The sequence below is a fragment of the Apium graveolens genome, chromosome 7 (assembly GCF_009905375.1).
Source record: "Apium graveolens cultivar Ventura chromosome 7, ASM990537v1, whole genome shotgun sequence".
Classification (NCBI taxonomy): domain Eukaryota; kingdom Viridiplantae; phylum Streptophyta; class Magnoliopsida; order Apiales; family Apiaceae; genus Apium; species Apium graveolens.
Genome location: NC_133653.1, coordinates 165,382,662 through 165,391,952, shown reverse-complemented (window position 1 = coordinate 165,391,952; position 9,291 = coordinate 165,382,662). Strand labels below are relative to the sequence as shown.

The following is a 9,291-nucleotide window of genomic DNA, read 5'->3' as shown; positions in this document are numbered from 1 at the left end:
GCAGCACACAAAACAACTAACATGCATATTATCAACATCACTTTTTTACAAAGATTCAAACCAAATCAAACTCAATAACCGAGAGGTTCTTGGTTCAAATCGAATACCACATACACAAATACACACATGCAAACATGTATGTATATATTTAAAGCATAAGGAACTGAAATCTTAAATAAAGATTGAATTTTAATGGAAGATTTGAATGAAACGAGAGAGAGAGAGAGAGAGAGAGAGAGAGAGGTGGAGGGAGAGAGAGCCGAGAGAGAAAAGAGAGTGAAAGAGAGAAGAGAGAGACCGGGAAGAGAAAGAAGAAAAGGGGGGAGTATATATATTATACTAATGGCAAAAAGGTACTTAGCAATTCATACTTCTTTCTTTTCTTTCATTTACAAAATTTATAATAAAATAAATGTAATTTACCTCTACAAAAGGTGCAAATAGCTATACTTTTATTTATATAAAATAAAACATAGAATTAGCTCTTCACCCGTATTTTTAAATAAAATTTTGAGCGAATAGATTTTTTATTATGGATTTTATAAATAAATCCCCAATAATAGAAATAAACTTCATAAACTCATTTTAAAATATTAGAACATCCAAATAAATCCAACTATCATTTTTAAAAAGTATCTGGGATTATTCCAGAGCTAATGAAACAAAATTTTCACCTTGATCACATTTCAATTATTTAATAAAAATATATAAGGACCATTAAATCCTTATTTAAATCCAATTAAATCTTTTTTAAAATCATTTAAAAACTCGTGAATCCCAGATTCATACTCGTAACCATCAAATAACATATATTCACGTCATATTAGGCACCACAATTCGTATCTATACATCTTAGCAGATAGTTCCCTTTTTAATTACTGATTACACGAGTACCAATTGCTTTATCCATTAACAAGATAAATTTTTAAATATAAACTCAAATCACAGGAATACACAAAGGTATTCACATTTATCACAACTTACTCTGATCCTCAATTTTATTATTCTTAATCCATCTCATTTAATCCATCCTTTGAACAACGGGTCTCGTTCTACTTGACGGCCCGACATTACAACTTAAGCCCTTAGCTGACTCATCAAACTAGAATGAGACTTTGCTCGTTTCTTATTACTATTTCATATAAATTATACATAAACCACAAAATCATTTATCTTTTTATAATATTCACATAAATCCATATAATAGCACATGAACTATAATTTATTCATATAAATACATTGCGAAATCCCAGTCCCTACAATATTAGAAGTTAATCTCCTAAGTGTCATTTATTTCACAGATATAGGATTCAATGTTTCATTTAACAAAGGAGATTGTTCAATAATCAGCAAAAAAACTGGTGAAATTTCTTTGAAAGGAGCAAGAAAGGGAAGCTTGTTTGTTGCAGATTTAAATTCAGCAAATGAGGATGGAATATGCTGCTTCTACCCCAAGGCATCTATTGAAGTAAGCTATGACACAAAAAGCTCTCTCACATAAATTACAAGGCAATCAATACTCTAGTGAAAAAGGAGTTAGTGAGAGACATGACAAATCTGGAGTTTGCTCAAAATAAAGTTTGCGAGGCTTGTCAAAAAGGAAAAATGAAGAAGTCAAGTCACAAGATTAAAATTGTGAATTCCATAAGTGCACCTTTGCAACTTATCCACATAGACTTATTTGGACCATTTAATGTCTTATCAATTTCAAGGAAGAAATATGCACTTGTGATGGTGGATGACTACTCAAGTTACACATGGGTAAAATTTATGGATTCTAAGAATGAAACTCTACACATCATAATTGAATACATCAAGAAGATTGAGAAGCAGGCTAAAGATCAGAATTGTATGAAGAAATTGAGGAGTGATAATAGCACAGAAATCAGAAATACAACTTTACTAAATACTGCAAAGATAAAGGCATTGTTTAAGAATTCTCAGCTGCTAAAACACCTCAGCAATATGGGGTAGTTGAGAGAAAGAATAGAACACTAGTAGAGGCTACTAGAACAATGATGCAAGATGCCAAACTGCCAACAAGTATTTTGGAAGAAGATGTCAACACTCCATGCTATACTAAAAATAGATATCTCATTAACAAGAATCTTCATGTGTTTGGAAGCAAGTGCTATGTTTTAAAAGATAACTCTGAATATGTGGGAAAATTTAACTCTAAAGTTTTTGAAGCAATTTTTCTGGGATATTTATTGGAGAGAACTGCCTACAGGGTCTATGTGCTTGAACAAAGGAAAATTATGGAAAGCAAAAATGTGACTTTTGATGATGACAAGTGTCCAAGCTTGGAATTCCTTAATGATAATAAAGATGAGGCCCTTAAATTTGAAAATCTCAACATTGATAGTGATTCTGAATATAAAGTTGAAGTCAACACAAGCAACAGAATGGATGAAGAGTCAACTAAACAAGTAGATCATGAGAATGGAAGCTCATCTCAAACACCTGAATTTGATAGCATAAACTCAGGGGGAGAAAGAGAAGATGGTTCTGCAAGTCATGCCAATAGTGAAGAAAATACAGAAATATTCAAGTTAACAAACTCACACCGGGAAATGGGATATGAGTCACACAAGAGAAGCAATTATTGGTGATCCAAATGATGGAGTGAGGACTAGAAGTGCAACTGCTAATGAATGTCTACATGCATGTTTTCTTTCATAAGTTGAGCCTAAGAAAATTGAGGAAGCTCTACTTGATCCTAATTGGATATGTACATGGAAGCTCATCTCAAACTGAGGAAGCTCTACTTGAGCCTAAGAACAGAAGTGCAATTGGAACAAAGTGGGTGTTCAGGGAATAAAATGGTTGAATATGGGATTTTAACAAGAAAAAAAAAAAGCAAGGTTGGTTGCAAAAGGCTACTCACAGGAAGAAGGAATTGATTATGATGAAACTTTTACTCCAGTTGCAAGACTTGAAGCAATATGAATCTTTCTTGCATTTGCTGCACACTCGAACTTTAAAGTGTATCAAATGGATATAAATAGTGCATTCCTAAATGGTGAGTTAGAAGAAGAAGTTTATGTGCAACAGCTACCTGGCTTTGAAGATCCTGAATTTCCAAATTTTGTCTACCAACTTTTAAAGGCTCTCTATGGACTTAATGCAAGCACCTAGAGTATGTATGACACTCTGTCAGAATTTTTGCTTAAACATGGATTCACTAGAGTAACTATTGATAAGACTCTCTTCTACAAGCAGCGTGGTGGTGATATGATCCTAGTTCAGATCTATGTGGATGATATCGTTTTTGGTTCTATTGATGAAAAGCTATGTCAAAGATTCTCACAAGTCATGCAGAGTGAATATGAAATGAGTATGATGGGAGAGTTAAGTTGCTTTCTTGGACTTCAAGTCACTCAAAGAAGTAATGAAATCTTCATCAGCTAAACCAAGTATGTTAAAGATTTATTGAAGAAGTTTGGTATGGTTGATTGTTCACCTGCATCAACACCTATGTCTATAACTACAAAGTTGGATGAAGATAAGAAAGGAAAAAGTATAGACATTTCAGGTTATAGAGGAAAAAGTTTAGTATGGTTTTGAAGCGGATTGATTTCTAATAAATCAAAATTAATTTGATTTAATTGGAAATTAACTGGAATATGAGTTATAAATATTTCAGAAATCTTTGTATATTTATTTTTCAAAATTCAAAATTTAGCTTGGAATTTTTCAATTCTGAGAAAACTATCTAATGTTAATTTACATTTTCAATATGTGAAATTAGCATAAGACAAAATCAAAAAGAACAAAAGTATATAGAGAACTGAGTTCTTGATAAGTCTAGCTGACTTCTCGACTAGTCATTTTAAGACTTCTCGAGTGAGTTCTCGATAAGTCATTTTTTTGACTTCTCGAAGGACTTCTCGATAAGCTTTATTATGACTTCTCGATAAGTCATTGTAGAAATCTCGATAAGTGATAATTTACATAGTTCTCTACAAGTATAAATTTTAGACTTATCAACAACTTAGAACTGAGATAATTTAATTTAATAAATTATTTTGGTAAAATACTTTTGATAAAATCATTCTAATTTTATTTTGATTTATTCAAATAAAAATTGGAAAAATTTAGTCCATGCAGGACAAACTGGGTGTTTATTTGACATCTCGATAAGTCATTTTCTAGTTCTCGATAAGAGTCAGGATAGTGACATATCGATATATATCTATTCTCTCAATATGACTTCTCGATAAGCAAATTCTAAATTTTTATTTTGAGTTCTCGATAAGTCATTTACCTTTTACTATAAATACTCAGACATCTAGACATACACCTTTTTACGCCTTTGAGATCTCTAAGTGACCTAATTTCTCCAAATCCAAAATTTTTTATCTCATTTCAAGCTCTTTCTCTCTAATTTTTCTTACATACTCAAATTCAAACTCTTAAAATGGCGTCAAACTCAGTTAGAGCTTTTATCCCAAAAAAGGGCACCATTTAAATTGCATTCACATATGCAAATCAAGCTACTGACAGCTTCAAGAGCTTTATGAAGTTCCTTTCTGAGACATACTTTGCAGGTGCTCTAACTGCAAATCCCATACTTTACTTGGATGTTCTCAGTGTTTTTTGGAACACAACTATGGTGAGGATAGTGGTGCATGAGAACCAAACTGTATTTATGGTGGTTAACTGCTCCATTCAAGGCCAACATGTGGAGCTTTCTGAGAATGATGTCAATGTGGCTTTGGGCATCCCTCTTGACACTCTGGTGGAGGTTCCAACTCAAGAGGAGCTAGTTGAGTTCATGGACTTTATCAATTACAGTGAGAAGATCAACTTGGCCAGCTTGAACAAGAAGCATTTGAGGAGAGAATGGTCTTTTCTATTTGACTCCATTGTGAGGGCCTTCACCTGTAGAAAGATAGGGTATGACAATATTTCAAGTGTCGTTCAAAAGCTAGTGTTCTCCATGGCTCACAATAGACACCTCAATGTAAGACTATTGATAATGGAGGAGCTTAGCACTAGGCTCACAATGCCTTTGGCATCAAGAGGTAAGAAAATCTTTCTTCGTAGGTTTATATGTCTGCTTTAAATCATAAAGTGCATGACATTCATTTACCTAATGGTATAGATAAAACTAAAATAGGAAAATGTAAACAAGTGTCCAAAATTCTATTTGGATCACTCATTACAAAGAATAAGGTACCCGTAAGTCTCATAATCACTCCATTTATGTTGGAGAGATTCAGGATTTACCCTTACCCTATGCCTGACATGAGGTCTATAGTAACAATTAGTACAGTTTTGGCTCATGTACCTGTGGAAGAAAAAACACAGGAATACCAACTGGGACCTTCCTAAACTGAGACCCTTTCTTCTTCACCAAGCTAGGAAACCAACCACTCCATCCTCTCAAAAGGGTGAAGTGGGTAAAAAGAAGAGAAAGCAAGCAACCCTAACTGTGATAAATGAGAGTGATGAGGATCAAATTCCAATAGAGTCCAGCCTGGTCAAGAAACTAAAAAAGGTAAAGAAATCTGAGCTGACCACTCAAGCTAACTCTGCATCCTCCCAAAAGGATGTAGTTGAAAAAGAGGTAATCGAACAAACTCTAGGGGCATCCTCTCAACAGGGTGTCTCTATTGAAAAGAGCACTCTCCCTAGTACACCTTTTAAAGAGTCTGCACCAACACTTGAACACATTCAAGTGTATGAAATAAGAAAAAAGGATGGACGCACATAGGGGGAGCTTCCAACACTTAATCATGAAATTACTAACCTTATATCTAAAATTTCTTCTTCATATAATGAAACACTTGAATCTAATTCTCAAGTGTTGTTAAAATCAAGTGACATGGTTCATAAAACGGTGCTCACCACCCAGGAACCACATGTAGATGGTGAGAGGCTACAAGCTGGGGTAGACCTTAATGACACCATCAAAAACACAGGGGTTTCATCAGTTTTAACTGAAGACCCTGTGGATGTTACTCAAGCACCTTCATGTGCTAAACAATCTTTACAGATTGATAGGTTTGAGGGTAGTACTCCTGAAGGGGAGCTATCTAAATCCTCTTCAATTCAATTGGAGGTTTCTCATGTAGGGATAACTCCCCTCAAAACCCTAGCTGAGATTACTTTAACAATTGAAGCTAGGAGTGTAATTGCCAATGAGCCTGTTGTAGGGGAGGCAAGTCAAGCACATTCAAATGCCAGCTCTCTACAAGAAGAGCAGGGGTTTGAGGCCATGGTACATGACAGTAACATGGTCAAATCCCCTCCAATTCAATTGGAGGTTTCCATTTTTGGTGAACAACACACTGTCACAACCACAGTTATAACTGTGAGTCAAACTGTGGCATCTGTCACAAGTAATGTTCCTGAACCCCAACCATCCACCTCAAACCAAACATACATTCCTTCTACATCAACCCCTTCTCAAAAACCCTCACACCTAATTTTCCAGTGGCTACAGGATGCTCAGGCTCATCCAATCACCATGAATGACCTTCTGGTAGATCAACTTTCTGGACTTGCCAACATCACACAACAGCTTCTTATAATAGACATGTCCAATCAGGACTATCAAGAAATCTTGTTTTCTTACAAAACAGATGTTGAAGAATAATAATAGAAGATTATAAATGAGGCTGAACAGGATGTCAATGTGGATGCTTGGTTAGACAAAGACTTTAGTCTAGAGATGGATGAGGTTTTGGCTAGGATTAGAGAGGAGTATGTAACCATCTTGGGAAGCAATGCCAAAACTATCAATCCCCGGGAAGTTTATGATGTTGTTACAGAAGTCTACAAGGCATAGCTCAAAGCTTTTCACCATATTGGTAAAGCATTACAACAGACTCTGAACAATCATCAAGACAGAATTAGAATATTGGTGAAGGATAAGTGATAAGTGGATTTTATATCCACTTAGAACGCTTCAAATTAACTTAAATTGGATGTTTTGGACTCAAGTATGTGGTGTTTTTTATGTGTTTTGTATAATTGCATTACAGGGCACTAGTCAGGAGGATGAACTGAGAATAAGAGGTCAGGAATGGAGTTTCGGGAGATCGCACGAAGAAAGGAGCGCAAAATATCAAAAATCAGAAAATTGGTAAGAAGCACGGCGCGCCCGCGCCAAGCACAGGGCGGCAACGCCAGTTTGTCAGGAAGTTAGCGTGCCGCACCATAGGCAGCGCTCCCGCGCCAGTGTTTTTCTGCAGAATCTTGTTTTGATTATGATTCTGATTTCCTGAGAGTCCAGATCCACTTAGGGCCTATATATAAAGATAAAAAGAAATTTTTATCAACAAGGAAGCAAGGGAGAACATTAAGAAGACCTAGAACATGCAAGACGTCTAAGGAGAAGAAGATTTAGTTTCATACTTTTATATTCTTTGATTTAGGTGATGCTTTTGGATGATTGTTTTTGCTTTGTTCTAAACCCTATTACTTTGATATTCAATCATAGTATTCTGAACTTATTTATTATCATGTTTTCATTGGAACCCATGGTGATGATGTGTTCAATCATGAACTAATCGTTGTCATGAGGTTCTAGCGGATTTATTTATGGATTTCAATAGTTGATTGTTCTAAGTCTTTAGTGTGTGGTGATTTATGATTTCCTAGTTTGGTTGTGCTTATTTGTCTTTGATGCGTAGCTAAAATCTAAGATTGTTTGTTAATCTCTATTGAAGCGACAGTGAATATAGAGGTTTAGAACTTGCCATGCTAGTATAGGTATATGTATGAATTGACATGCATAATTCGTAGTGTAATTTTAACCATCTTATACACCCTATGTAATCACAATAGATAACTTGGTCTTAAACCGTTATGTTTTCAAATCTTATAGACATATAGGGTCTAAGCATAATTGGTGTCTACTTAACTTCTATCTTGATTATGGATGCTTAGTAGTAGGGTATACGTAATCGAAAGATAACGTATGCTAGTTTCGTGTTATCTGATTAGTTATCATCACCATCGCATACTATTGATAAAGACATAAACTTTGAATGAAGTATTTAATGAAGTTAGAATCCCATATTTTATTCTCATATAAGTAATTCACTTTTAATCTCTTAGTTTAAGTTTGCTAGTACAATCTCTTAGGTAGTTAATCAACTCAAACTTGTTACTTGTCTTAGCTGTGAACGATAATCATACATTGTTGCATAAGTGCATAATCTGAAGTTAACCTAAACCAATCCCTGTGGGAATGAACTTGACTTATATCTTATTCTACTTGTGATCACATGTGCTTGCGTGTATTTTCATGTGTGTTTTAGTGTGAACAAATTTTGGCGCCGCTACCGGGGACTCGGTGTTAATTTTAGTTCATGTGCTTGACATTAGTGGTCGTTAAAGTTCACTGACTCAGATTATATTACTAAGGCTACATTGTTCTGTTCCAGGTATTCTACAGAGCGTGTATACAAACAAGGTCTCAATCTCGTAAGGAAATAATTGAAGAAGATAAAGTAGTTGAAGAAGTAGAAGAAGAAGTTTTTGAAGAAGTTGAGAAAGTTGAACAAGAAGCGATCATTACAATTGGAGAACCAGCAGCACCGACAAAAACATTGATGGACTTTTCTCAACCAAAGATCAATGACATTCAATCTAGCATTGTCAGGCCAGCTATCGCAGCTAATACCTTTGAAATCAAGCCTGACATAATTCAGATTGTACAGAATTCAGTCCAGTTTGCGGTTTCTCCAACAGAAGATCCTAATATACATATTAGGGATTTTATCGAGATCTACGACACATTTAAGTTCAATAATATTTCTGAAGATGCTGTGAAATTGAGACCTTTCTCATTCTCTTGAAGGGATAAAGCTAAGAGCTGGTTGCACTCTCTTCCACCAGGTTCTATTGCTACATAGGAGGATCTTGCTCAAAATTTTCTTACTAAATTCTTCCCTATGGCAAAGAAAGTTGCAATCAGGAATGCTCTTACTCAGTTCGCATAGCAATCGGGTGAATCCTTATGTGAAGCTTGGGAGCGTTATGAGGAGATGCTGAGAAAGTGCCCTCGTCATAAAATGCCTGACTAGATGGTGATCAATTGCTTTTATAATGGTTTGGGAGCACAGTCGAGACCTATGCTCGATGTAGCTTCAGGTGGAGCTTTATGGGCTAAGAGCTATGAGGAATCTTATCAGCTGATTGAGATGATGGCGTCGAATGAATATTAGAATCTAACTCAGAGGCTACCACAAGGCAGGGTAGCAGGATTCTAGAAGTGGATACAGCTACAGCTATCATTGTTTAGTTAAAAGCATTGACTATGAAGGTTGATTCTCT

The 9,291-nt window shown here is 35.3% G+C and overlaps 1 non-coding gene across 1 annotated transcript; it reads right to left on the bottom strand.

Moving 5' to 3' along the window:
• Positions 1–8,924: 8,924 nt before the first annotated feature.
• On the bottom strand, positions 8,925–9,031 carry LOC141676383 (small nucleolar RNA R71). The gene has a single exon (XR_012556976.1). It is a non-coding gene; the product is annotated as a small nucleolar RNA R71 (small nucleolar RNA).
• Positions 9,032–9,291: the final 260 nt, after the last annotated feature.